At 38.3% G+C, this 13,971-nt stretch overlaps 1 long non-coding RNA gene across 5 annotated transcripts in view; it reads left to right on the top strand.

The window, feature by feature from the left end:
* LOC148654438 (uncharacterized) overlaps positions 1–13,971 on the top strand; it is a 133,927-nt gene that overhangs the window by 27,323 nt on the left and 92,633 nt on the right. For 3 of the 5 annotated variants that reach the window (XR_015941445.1, XR_015941446.1, XR_015941443.1), the window contains one exon: positions 8,523–8,584. This is a non-coding gene — a long non-coding RNA (uncharacterized LOC148654438). The remainder of the gene's footprint in view (positions 1–8,522; positions 8,585–13,971) is intronic. The other 2 variants (XR_015941447.1, XR_015941444.1) reach the window with 1 other exon arrangement.

Genomic DNA, 13,971 nt, shown 5'->3' with positions numbered 1-13,971 from the left:
TGTGCTCTGTAGTTAAGAGCTACCTGAGAGTCGACAGCCAACCCTTTCTCCTAGAAAAAGAAAACTTTATCAATTATTAATCACGACTAAACAAGAATCACTCAAGTTACAGTGAAATGTTTTGATGTTGAGCTTCTGGTCTCCTCTGAACACCAATGCTTACTTAATGTAGTTCTCTATTGAGCCTCTGTTACAGTGATTTTTTCAGACTTATTAAAGGGAACATTCTGGCCTAATGCTCTACACAACACATATATTTATATATCTGGAAGCCTCTAGTGTTAAAACAGAATTTTGGTAATACTAAACACATATTTTGACTCCACATGATATTTACTTGTTAATTTATATGCTTATATAAATGATATGCTATAAGCTTGAGAGCATTATAGCAATTGTATGCTATATGCTACATGCAAAACATGCTTCAGTGAAATGTATGCTTAAAAATTTAAATTGGATTTAAATTTGAATCAACACTAAAAATACAAGTTGAGAAGTTATTTGAAATCTCACAGTTGTGTGTGTCTTTGAATATACTGCCAAGACTACAAAACGTGATAGTCCATCAGACAGTGACACATGAGAGCACATATAGGGACCTTTGTGTTTCCCAGACTCTGTATTCTGGAAGTTACTGGACTGTGCAGTGTCAGTGTGTTCTCCTGGTTCCTGTGCTGTTTGGGGTTCTGGAACAACCTACTCAGCTATGTTATTGAAAAAGGTTCCCTGACTCCTATCAAAAAGCGGCTGGATGAGATTCTACAGTCACTTAGCAAAAAAAGACCAAACAAGGTAGATAGGCCAAATTGCCTTCTCTTCTTTGTAACCTTCTTTATGTTCTTAGTACAGTAAGTACTTTATATTTCGGGGTTAGAAAGATTCAGCATTGATGAGTTCATTAAAACCCACAGTAAAAGTAAAACGGACACAATAACTTGTAAAACCTCCAATTTACATCACAAAATAGACAATTTCCAGCTATGCGCAGTGCCATGTTCTGTGATTCAGAAAATTCAGAACAAGATTTTCGGTGAGGTGAAGCGGCCCTGTTTCACTGTAAACAATGTATGAATCCAACTCTCTTACTCCAATAGAAATATTGCTCTAGACTTCTTAACTTGTTAACTCCACATGCACAACACTTTGGAAACTTTCTGCTGCCGAACGTGTACATTTTCGCTCATAAATCACATTACATCAGTCATTACAGTGACTAGTGAGCAGGAAGGGCCGCTTCATGTCACAATTCTCACAAACTCTCACTTTCACCCATGGGTGTTTGCAACAACATGGCAACGTAGAGTACTTTCACAAAGATTTGTAAGATTTTTCTATGCAGTCAATGAATTTATTGTTACAGACGTTTAATAACCTGATAAAAAAATTGAGACTGCAGTTCCCCTTAATTGTTAGTTCACCTGGGAAGCAGATTTGTTGTAAAGCTCTGTAGGATCCTGGGTGGAGATAAGGAGTATAGTTTATAGGTGTTGTTGAATTAAGACTATAAAACTGGAATAATTTGGAAATCATCTCGGTCTAAAATTTGTTCACACTGGACCACAGCAGCAGGGTTTTCAAACTCCCATCTCAGTTTTTCCAGATTACTTTTAATAATAATAAACTTTATTTTATATAGCGCCTTTAAAGGTGGCTTCTCAAAGCGCTTTACAGGATGACAACAACAATAAATAAGAAGAATACACAAGATATAATATAAAGAGGAGACCGTGGATGGTGGTACTAAGAAAAGCTGAGGGGTGAAGAATGGAACCAGTTAAGTAAAGGTTTTTCTGAAGAAGAGGGTTTTGAGTCTGGATTTGAAGGAGTTTAGAGAAGGTGACTCTCTGATATCCTTTGGGAGAGAGTTCCAGAGCTTGGGGGCATAACAGGAGAAGGCCCTGTCACCCATACAATGTAGACGGGCTTGGGGGACAGTAAGGAGAGCAGAATTAGAAGAGCGAAGGTTGTGAGGTGGGGAGTAGGGCGATAATAGTTCAGACAGGTACTGAGGTGCCAAGCCATGCAGAGCCTTATAGGTGAGCATTAGGATTTTTTGTAGACAAATGGAAGCAGCCTGTAGCATATCAAGTGTTTACCCATCAACAGCAAGGTCTTCAAGCAACCTGTGAAAAGCAAGGTGTGCTGGAGATTGATCTGTGAGATAAGCAACAGAAATTATTTACTGAAACTTAAAATAAAACTAACCATACCCTACCACATATGAACTGCTCCCAGCCATCTTGGTAGCCTCCAACTTTCTGTCCAAAAAGACCCCCTAAAATATTTGCAGACAGCAACAGTGGTACAGCAAGGCTTTGATTATGTCAGCAGTAGCACCCGCAGTTGTGAAGAATTGTTTGGATTTTTGAAAGGGAGAATTCGTATTAGTGCAAATATTGTCTCAGAAATCTCAGCAGCATCCAGGTTTCTTTTCCATAAATTAACCACTGCTGCCACTGATGGAGAAACATAAATACAAGAAGCCAGTCCATTTGTTTTAGTCATGGTCACAGCTTATATCAGGGCCTGTATATAGACTTCCTTGCCTGCCCAGGGGATGCCATAGGAAACCCAGGGTCATATTATTGTTGCAAGTCCTGGAAAGAGATAAGGTTTTTCCCATTCAAAATATCTATTTAGAACATAAATTCTTGGTCACTCCGATATGTGACATATGATATGATATGTTTTTTTTTTTCAGAAAAATACAAATGCATGTTAAAATTGCATTACTTATTACTTGTGCATTGCTAATCTGACTTGGACAACTTTATTTACATGGGTACGTTGTTCTGTAACTTGTTTTTGCACCTGTTTTCCTTGTCTGTTTCTGTAATGTCAGTGCAGGAAGATGATATAATCAATCAGAGGTGAATGCAGATACTCAGTGGGCTTCAAGTTGATTTGATCATAGATAAGGAAACATTCAAATGAGCAAGTGTTTCTGGGAGACACTGTGAAACACATCCACTTAGTAGTGCTTTCTTATTGACAGTAATAAATGGAGATGTGATATGTTACAAACCCTTTTTCGGATGTTGCTCGCTATAATTTAAGAAATGTTTCGGATTTAAATGTCACACAAGGTTGTTGTTTTGTGACTGGGTTATAGTATTGCCTTAGAGATTATATTGCGCAAATTCACACATGTTGAGAGTCTTGAGAGTTTGGGGCATATTCCATATTATACAGAGATCTACCATAATATTGTCATTGTTTTTCAATGGTTTGACCTAGTTTGTCCAGATCCCTTCATCTCCTTTGTCTAAAGTGCTGTTCTTTTGGTTATGCCATTCTTTATTCAACACTCAAACCTCTTCTTTGCTTGCTGTTAAGGTCACCTATTCAGTATAAGAAATGTAGACATGGAAGTGCAGTGTTGTATGCTGGTGTTCTTATTTATAAGCATGTGGCTATGATCAGCAGTGATTTGAATTAAAAGATGTTTGCTGGTGTTCTAAGCAAGAAATATACATGTTGACTTGGTACCCTACATCTGATACACAAACATCCTTATGGTCCATAACAATGTTTTCCTTCGAGCTACAGTATGTATCACATTATTAATTATGATTTGTCCATCCAATTTTTAAACCCCTTAATCAAATTCAGGGTCAGAGTGGAGCTGGAACCTATCCCAGCAAACAATGTGTACAAGGCAGGGTACACCCTGGATGGGATGCCAGTCCATTGCTGGGCACAGAGGGAAGCTCACATGCTCACTCTCAAAACAGAACTACCCCTATGACTTGGAAGGAAACAGGAGCACCCAGAGGAAACACACATAACATTAAGACATTAATGTTTATTATTACTTTATAATTGCTCTCTCAAACCCTCAGTCCTTAGTGGTGTGCTACCTGAAACATTCCTAACCTACATAAGATATTGCACAGTACATTGTGTCATTTGTGCAAATGACAAAGAAATCTGCAGATTGCTTTTTGTACTACATGCTCAAATATCCCCCAACGTAATGCTCATGGAGATGGGTTCTTATCAAAAGTCTAACCCTTTTTTGGTGGAAAAATAATTATCAAGGTAGTGGAAACAATCACAGAGTTTTCAGTCTTTCATTCCTGCAAAACAGTTCAACACAAAAAGTAACAATACAGAGAGGTCTTGAATAAACAAATAAATGGCCACCTTTTCCAACCCCTTAGGTACATATTGACAGCATACTGTACGTGTTTTAAGAGGAGTTTGTAGGTTGAAATTCTGCTGGTTTTTCTTTCATCCTTTTTAATGATTAAATCCAGACCAGTTTATTATTAACACCTGACCCTTTCCTGAGCAAGGGACATGTCCCAACGTGCACGCTGTTTATGTAATGAGAGACTGGGCCTTTGTAGACTCACCTGTTCTGAGAAACTCCACGTCACACTTTGCATATATTGTGCAATTCCTGTACTACGCAGAATGTATGATATTATCTTGTTAGGCTAGAGTGTGTGCAATTTTAGAAATGCGGTTATATTTGCAAAACAGGGAATTCTTATGATTTACAGGGAAAGGTTGTTTGCCTTAGACCAACTGGTTTAAAACTGTGGCGATAACAACCACCTGTGCTTGAGAATAGCTCACTGGTGGCAAACAATGTACTTGGACTCTCTTTCCCTCTCAGTGTTTGCCCTGTGACCCAGACACCACCTGTCTGGTGCCATAGTTACGGAGACAGCTTGTGTAGAGAAGGTTTCATGGCCTTAAGGCAACAGCTTTATTCTGTCCAAGGATCTTTTCCAACCTCATCACAGAACTGGACATTCTCTGTAGCCGAATATGGTAAATTGCAGTGTTTCACATATGATAAATTAACAAAAAACCTAAAAGATGTCACGAGCCATAAAGCTTCTAAATTGTGATGGACTGAAATTCTGACTGTCAGACTGAAGCCGTTTCATGCATGGGGATTATTAGGAGGCCATGGTTGGTAAAGGCCAGAGGGAAATCTGGCCAGGACACTGGCATAACACCCCTACTCTTTTCGAGAAACACCCTGGGATTTCTAATTACCACAGAGTCAAAACCTCAGTTTTACATCTATGGAGGACAGTGCCATTTTTACAGTATGGTGTCCCCATCACTATATTGGGCATTAGGATCCACACAGACCGCAGGGTGAGCGCCCCCTACTTGCCCCACTAACACCTCTTCCAGCAGCAACCTTAGTTTTTCCCAGGAGGTCACCCATCCAGGTGCTGGCCAGGCTCACACCTGCTTAGTTTCAGTGGGAGATAGATCGACAGTCCATTCCAAGGTGCACGCAGACACAAACAGACATGCACACACTCACACAAGTCAAATAACCTACCAGCATGTCTTTGGACGGTGGGAGAAAACTAGAGCCCCCGGAGGAAACCCACACAAACCCAGAGAGAACATGCAAACTCCACACACGGCACACCAGGGACTGAACCAAGCACTCCAAGGCAGAAATACTAAGCACTAAACCACTGTGCTGCACATTTTCCTTGAAATGTTTGTTATTGGCTGTTTACTCAGGGGAAGAATAGCCATCCACAGTTATTGAATTTATTGCATTCTTTGAAGGCAAAAAAGCTTGCATCTGTTTTGTCATTCTTTACAAGCATGGCTTTGTGGTTGTTGCTGATGTAGAACAAAGGCACTCCCCTGAGAACCTCACTAGGTTTGTCACGGACCAAAGAAATGAATGCTGTACCCCAACAAAACTCTTGCTGGAGAACATCTTCCCATTTCAAATGACACCATATGTTCTTGTGAAGTTCTGAAGTCACTCCTGTTTTCGTGCTTGAATTCTAATCTCTCCACTCCCTTTCAACATTGTGTGAGACTGAGGAATCTTGATTTCCTTATTTAAAACTACTTTCAGAGTGAACAGATGATGCTTGTCCGGCATTTGATTGCTTTGTTGAGCAGCTTCCTGAGAACAGAGAAATTTCCAAAATGTATTTCGCTGTATTTTTATGAGGGAGCCTAAAATCTTAAAGGAACCAGAACTGCAAGTTAAATATATGTTAGCAACTGCCCAAAACATCTGCATTTATTCAATGAAAGTGTTGAGCAGTAATATTTTTTTTTTTACTAACCTGTGGCTCAAAAACAACTTTTTACTAAAGTATGGATAAATAAAAACTAGATTGTTTTATGGCAATTAAGTTCTCAATGTGTACTGTACAAGTGATTCTTTATAAAAGGGCTGTATCTTAAGTCTTCTACCTGAACTCAACTTGTTTCTGGCTCAACAGGCCACATCTTATGTTGGAGTTCATTGATCTGATCATATCTTATTTATATCTTATCTTTTTAAGGGATGAAGATTACACCATGTGCCGCACTGCGCTAATTACTTTAAAAAAAAAAGGTTCCCAGAAACCCTTTCATATAGCAAAAATTCATAAATAGAAAAATCTTTTTTCATTACTTCTTATGGGAAACAATTACGATCCATTCCGGACCCCAAAAATGTCACCCTTTTATTTTGTTTTACCACAAAATGACAAGAGAAACAGTAATAACTAACATTCATGCTGTGGTTTGTGTTTTAGTAATAAAAAACACTGCTTACTCAGTTAGACATCATTAATCATACCTGAGTACAGTACAGTGGTGCACTGTACATTAACCACGTCATTTGCTTTTTCTGTAATTACACACACTCTAACAATTTTTGATTTTCTTAACATCTTTAGGGTCCGTGATGTAGTCTTAACCAAAGTAAGAACCCACACAATAGTGAACAATGCACGAGGCATGATGCGGTGAGCTCTATGAAGCTTGTGTCACTTCGTATTCTAGCTCTCACCCACAATACTGTAGTTATTGGAATGTGATGCATACACTCGATATGAAAGGAGCTGTATGACGCCTTCCGCTTTATTTATTTTTTTTAACGTGAAAGACATTTTTCTTCGTATTGCTTCTTCTCAGTTTCGGAGTTGGCTTTCGTTATTCGTAATGTGTGTAGCAACTCACGTGTTTGGTAGTGTAGAACTTTCCTAAAAAGAACTGTTGTAAAAAGAAGACTGGGTGTATCCTGAGAGGCATAAGGTATTAATACAATTTTACAGTGCGTTGCCAAGCTTCAGCATTTTAAAAAGGTCCAAAGGCATTGTGTGAGATTTACAACAGCTTTCCAGTTGAATAGTCATTGGAATATTTGGTGTTACTCTACGTTTAATAATAATAATAACTACTTACACTTATATAGCGCTTTTCTGGACCCTCCACTCAGAGCTCTTTACAGGTAAAGGCGTCTCCCCTCCACCACCACCAATGTGTAGCCTCCACCTAGATAATGCAATGGCAGCCATATTGTACCACAACACTTACCACACATCAGCTATTAGTGGGGAGGAGAGCGGAGTGTTGAAGCCAGTTCAGAGGTGAGGATTATTAGGAGGCCATGATTGGTAAAGGCCAGGGGGAAATTTGGCCAAGACGCCGGGGTGACACCCCTACTCTATTTGAGAAATGCCCTGCGATTTTTAATGACCACAGAGAGTCAAGACTTCAGTTTTACGTCTCATCCGAAGGACAGCGCCTTTTTACAATATAGCGTCCCCGTCACTATACTGGGGCAATAGGACCCACATAGACCACAGGGTGAGCGCCCCCTGCTGGCCCCACTAACACCTCTTCCAGCAGCAACCTTAGTTTTTCCAAGGAGGTCTCCCATCCAGGTACTGGCCAGGCTCACACCTGCTTAGCTTCAGTAAGTTGCCAGTTGTGAGTTTCAGGGTGATATGGCAAGCTGGCTGTACTTTTGTTATGAAACAGAAACAGCAGAGCCCTGGAACAACATCATGGTCCACTTCACCTGATCTGCAAGCTAGCAGTAGCATTGAAGCTTGGAGGGAAAAGAAAGCTCAGTTTTCCTAATGTGGAGTCAACTAACTTTCTCTTCTTACTTCTTACAGCTCTTACAAGTTTTTCAACTCTTCTGCGTTTGATTCATGAACAACAGGAGCACTTGTAGAATAGGTTTTATATGAAGGAAGTTATGTGTTGTCTGTGAGGTCTGTGTTGGTTCAGAGACCTATGGGATGATTTGTCTGAGTCTAAAATGTTGGCATAATAATATTTTGATAAACAAGGGGTGCACTCACTCCAAGAAAATGCACAGAATGTGAAAATACCTAATAATTTGTTTGATTTGTAATCCATTGAACCTGATTTGTTTTTCCAAAGCAGCGGCCTATAATGAAAATATCATTGTTCCTACAGTCGTGATGGTAGTCCCATTGTAAAACAGGCCTGTTTGAGCTAAAAAAAATAAACATTTAATAGTTTAAAAGATTACCTCAGACATGCCCTCAGGCTTTAGAATTGAAACAATCCACAACAAGTACGAATGTAGGTTGTTTCAGGGTTTTTGCATTCGTCAAAGGTTTTTGTGTGCATGTGTCACACAATAGGAAAAGTAGCTTCTTTTAACATTTCCAAAAGAATATTTGAAATGTAAGCAAAAATGGCAGCTGCGACAACAGGCACTGTTTCTCAGAAATGATTTTTCTTCTTTTTTTTTTGTTTGTTTACAGACGCCCAAGTCTGTGGAGGACATTGGGGAGTAGATGTCTGCTCCTGGCCATCCAGGTGAGAGGTAATTGCTGACGAACACCGCTGGTACAATTTCCGGGCAGGGATCACACACCCTTTCCTCTCCCAGCAGGCTGGCGGACTGCAGCTTGTTAAAATCCCATTACCACGCCAGTTAATCTGTCAGTGAAGAGTGTGGCGTTTCACAGTGCTTCAGGGGAAACTGTACGTGCAGTTTGTGTGTTACCTCTGGAGGTAGCAGTCAGCTCCAGTTTATTTTTAGCACGGTTAGAGGCCTTGTGATAAAGCCCACACGGATTTGATGATGTGGATTCCATTCTGGAAAAACTCTACAGTTATTTTACTTCGGCTGACGTTTTTGTTGTGGTGCAGAGCATTAGCTTCAGAAATTACAGGTTTACAGTCAGATACGTTCTGTTAATATCACCAGGTGTGTTTTAGTTGGCCCAGAAAAGACTATTAATTGAATACTACAGACGAAGTACTATATAGTATAAACATGTGTGCATTCCAAGCAGCTTTGACACATTCCTTCTTCTGAGTTTCTTCCCTCTTGCGTTTATTATATATTTATTTGTTTGATCAACACTTATTTTAATTATACCGGACATCGTGAGTCCTTGGAACTGCAAGATTCTCAGCACGAAAAGTCAAATATAGCAAGTGTGTGTATTCTTTGTTTGCTGTTTGGCGACATGTTTATTCGTCTTCAGTGTCAGAATCTTTAGTATGAATGCTGGGTCAGAGGTGAAGGTGGACTTTCGAAATCACTGTTTAGTTGTTACGACTGGATGTTTGCTTGCATAAAAAAATGTATGATACCAATCCCTTTCAATCTCATAAAGTATGGCATCGAAGAAAAACAGTTAATATAAATAAAATAAGATGTAGTTCTAGAGTTTGTTGCAATAATAATGTGATATAAAAGCTATTATTCGTAATGCACATTATTTATAATGTTCATTATTTGTAATAAACTCTTAGAATGATAGTTTACTAATTTATTGTTGTATTATCTATTTTGTAATGCCTTTATCACACCTTCAAAATTTTGTTTAAAAACAAGGAATCAGAAAGCATTATTGTAATTTCAAGATTAGTCTTTTTTTAACTATAACAATGATAGTATTTCCATTTAGCTAAAGATGCCATAGCAGATCATTAATGAATCATTAAATGCTCACTCTAAAGGGCCAAAGTCCAAAGGGCACTCCTGTTAATTACTTTTACTGTGCATTTACAATTACATATTGAATTGGTTTTGTACCCAGCTGGTACAAAATAATGGCTAGAATACCTGTACATACAGTAGGCATCAAGAGACTGACCAGTTGTTGTTTTTTAGCACATTTCTGAGCTTTTAGAAGTGAAATATTTTTATGAGATCTTTGTTAGCAATATAACCATGTTCACGGTGTGCTTGGAATAATTTTTCAGGTAAAAAAATTTACTACAATTTGATAATGTTCAGATGGAGGTGTTTGATGGTTTAAGAACTGCTGACCTTCTCCTCAGTGTGCATGTTCTCTAGTCTTACACATTCCTTGACTGAATGCACAAATACGGTCTCCGTCCTCAATGGCTGTAAACATCCACTGACTTTTTTTCTGTGAACAAGTGGATAGATGCATCTTTTCTATTATAATCTGTTTCACTTTTCTCTTGATTTCTTGCAGGCGTTTTAAAAATTTGTTCTGAGGTATCTGGTACTTGAAACAACCTTTCCATTAAGATGTGTCGTATATTTTAGCCTCCTGTAGAAGGGATAGTGATATTTATATCTGGTGCTGTCTCAGCAGGCAGAGTTAGACATTGCAAATTTTCAGTGCTGTTCTTGCAGTTCTTGTGCTGCGCCCATTGTGAAACTATTAAATTATATTTTTGGAATTTACCATTTAAAAAATAAAAAAATAATCGATTATAAAAATATTAAAATTAGTGTCAAGTGTTATTAGTGTTGAGTGTATTATGAATGTATAACGTGTACAGCACGATGATAGTAAAATCAACAGTACATCAAATCTAAAAAAAAATACAAAACAGATTTTGCTTTATACTAGGGTAGAAAGAACAAATACAAAAACAGAAAAAAACTTTGGCTGAATGGCTAAAATTTAATTGGCTAAATTAAAACGGTTTGATTCAAATTTGAAGTTGTAGCAGCAGCAGAAAATACTGATGCCAACTTGATGATTAAAGCCGTCAAGACCGAGTGGCTGTCTCCATCTCATTGCATGAATGTGTTTTAGAAGCTCATATTTAAAATGAAGAAGGCTAGAAGTGGGAGACGTAACCTGTAGGTCCTTTAACATTACAAACACTAATAATACCACAGAGAAAGTGACTGGATTGTAAATGTGAGTAAACATAGATTTGTTTATATATAACCTACTGTACATAATATATCCATCCATCTTCTGAACAATTTTATCCAGTCCCGGGTCACAGGGGAGCCAGAGCCTATCCTAGCAAGGGACACCAATCCATCACAGAGCACACACAGACACTCACACCAGGCCCAGGCCATCACAGGGCACACACAGACACAGGCACAAAAACACACTCACATCAGGGCCAGTTTTCTCAGAAGGCAGTTAACCTACCACTACGTCTTTTTACTATGCAAGGAAACTGGAGCATGTGGAGAAAACCCACACAAATCCAGAAAGAACATGCAAACTCCACACAGGTAGTGCCCCAGGAATTGAACCCAGGGCAATGCTGACCACTCCATCACAATGCCACCCCTTCATATATACAGTATACTACATAAGAATATTTTTTCATTTATTTATTTAAAATAAGTAGTGTTCAAAATGTTAGTGCACAGTACCTCCTAAGATGCATTGTACCCAGATTTAGCTGTAAATGAATTTGATTTCATAGCCAACTGAAATAAACGGAGAACTCACAGAAACAGGCATAGAATAATTATTGAAAGACAAAAACAGTAGAGTTATATTACGTGGACAGCCATATGCAGCATGTGCTGAAGAATAATTCTGTAATACTAATTATCTCCAAAAATACTGTACATCAAGATAATAAAAAACTGACTGTGTTTATGACTGTTCAGGCAAACAAATTAGCCTACATTTGTATTTTTAGGTTTCTTAGTCTTATTTTCCCTTTATATTTTGCTCATCATTACTTCTCAAATTATGGGCAGAAAGGCTTGAACATTAAGGAAAACTAATTTAGGAAAATATCCAGCAAAGAGAACAGCTCCCAATCTGTTACATTTTTTACTGTTACAGTATTACTCCTTTTGTTCCTGTAACTATAGTACCTACAGTATAACTCGAATGTAGTTTCATCTTAAGAGTAAATAAAATTCTTCTTTTTGGTGTAACATCACACATGAAGGGCACATTGTTCTGAAAAATCCTCAATTTCCACTTACTCAGTATTGCATTTTAGGACAGAGAAAAAAAACAATTTCAGCTCTCACGACCACTTTAGTTGACCACTACAGAAAAATTATGTCTTATCTAGTACATAATGTACATACAGCAAATAGTGTGTGAACATAATAGTGCTTTAGCAAAATGAAGATACATATTCAGTTTTAAAAATGTCGGTGCAGTTTCAAGTGTAAATGCAGGCATTGTTGGCGTGAATGCTTCTAATTGATGATTAAAGCCGTCGGTAAAGAGTTGCAAAATTTCCCCATAGGAACTGGTTTGCAAAGACGATGAAAAGCAGGAAACCGATACAATCCAGGTCAAGGTTGAGGTTGCTCATTTGTGCAAATGTGAACACTGCAAAATGTGAAAATATGCACTGTATCGTGTGATACGATAGATTCTACAGTCTATTACTGAATTGATATTGTGATGGTCTTTTCTTTCATCAGTTTGCTACTTTTTTCATTCCCTTGCTAACTGTAACTGAAAGTGGTCTAACAAAAGACAAGGAAGTCTACTTTTCGTATTTGTTGTGTACATAAATGAAAACATGGAAAACTGTGAGTATAGGATATCATAAAGGCAAAATACACACTTTCTCTCAATATACTGTACAAATGTTCCAATGTTCCAACAGTCTGTACTTTGATTTAGATAACAAAGAGAAGACTCTGTCTTTTGGTAGGTTATGGCAATATTAATAATAGGATCTATCCATCCATGCATACATTTTTTACTGCTTTGTCCAATACAGGGAGTCAGTCCCAGCAAGCAATGACCACATAGGCAGGGTACACCCTGGATGGGATGCCAGTCCATCACAGGAAACACACAGACACAAACACACACACTCACACCAGGGTTAATTTTCCAGTTAACTTACCAGCCTGTATTTGGATTGTTGGAGGAAAATGGAGTCCCTGGAAGAAAACCCTTACAAACACAGGGAGAACATGCAAACTCCACACAGACAGCACCCCCAGGAATTCAATCAAGGCAGCAACGCTAACCACTGTGCCACAATGGCACCAGTTATAGTATCCTCCATTTCCTCATTCAGGTTACACAACTTGCACTTGTGAACTGCTGTCTTCAGTTCATACTAGAAATCCTCTTTCAGATTGAAGTTTAGCGACTGATGCTCGAGAACTTTGTTTTCACACACCCTAATTTGGTGGAAGATTTGGTGGTGGTCTGTTATGTGACCAAACATGAGCTTCTTAGCAGATGGAACAAGGTTTTTGGAAGAAAAATGGCTATATGCTTTGGAATCCATCCGTTCATCAGTTACTTGTGTTCATTACAAGGGGCATCAGGATAGGAAGATCCTTTTTTTCCCCTGACGAGACATTTGTGTAAAACATTTGTGTGCTTCCTTCCTGTCAGGGCGACAGCCACCTCATTAGTCTTGAAATTCTGGATGATAGACATCTCAGTCAAATCTTGGAAGCTTTATGGATTATTACAGCTTTGGCTAAAATGGTCGAACGATTATAACTTTATCTATTGACTTTCCTCTCAATGACATGAGTGTTCCAAGTCTTTTATAAAGATTTTGAGCCCTTGTGAAGCTGACCAGTGTCTAAAAAATATTAGAGGATTGGATTTTCAGCATTTTTCTTTTGACACGTTTACAGGGTGTGAATGAATGTAAGTGTTTAGTTTAAAAATGTGTACATTAGTTTTTAATCAGACATTTTTTTGATACAGTTATGATGAGCACTGATCATCTTAACCTTTCAATGTTTTTTATAACAAATGCTGAGTGCACTCTATTTTCTATTTGCTAAAACCAGTTACATTGTCTGAAGGGTATGAATAATTTAGGAGCCACTTATTCAGGTTTACTCATTCAGATTTTAAAAGGTTGAGGGAAGAATTGCAGTGCGATTCTCAAAAATGTGGAGATGGCTGAATGAGGCCTTTTCTGTTCTTTCAGAAAGTGGCATAGACTTTCATAATATAAATTACTGCTTTTACAGTGTTATCAGTCACGCACATACTGTATGATGTGATTAACTAA

Source organism: Lepisosteus platostomus, chromosome 9, assembly GCF_059453375.1.
Source record: "Lepisosteus platostomus isolate fLepPlt1 chromosome 9, fLepPlt1.hap1, whole genome shotgun sequence".
In the NCBI taxonomy this organism is placed as follows: Eukaryota; Metazoa; Chordata; class Actinopteri; order Semionotiformes; family Lepisosteidae; genus Lepisosteus; species Lepisosteus platostomus.
The sequence above is the reverse complement of the archived record's forward strand: the minus strand, read 5'-3'. Positions and strand labels throughout refer to the sequence as shown.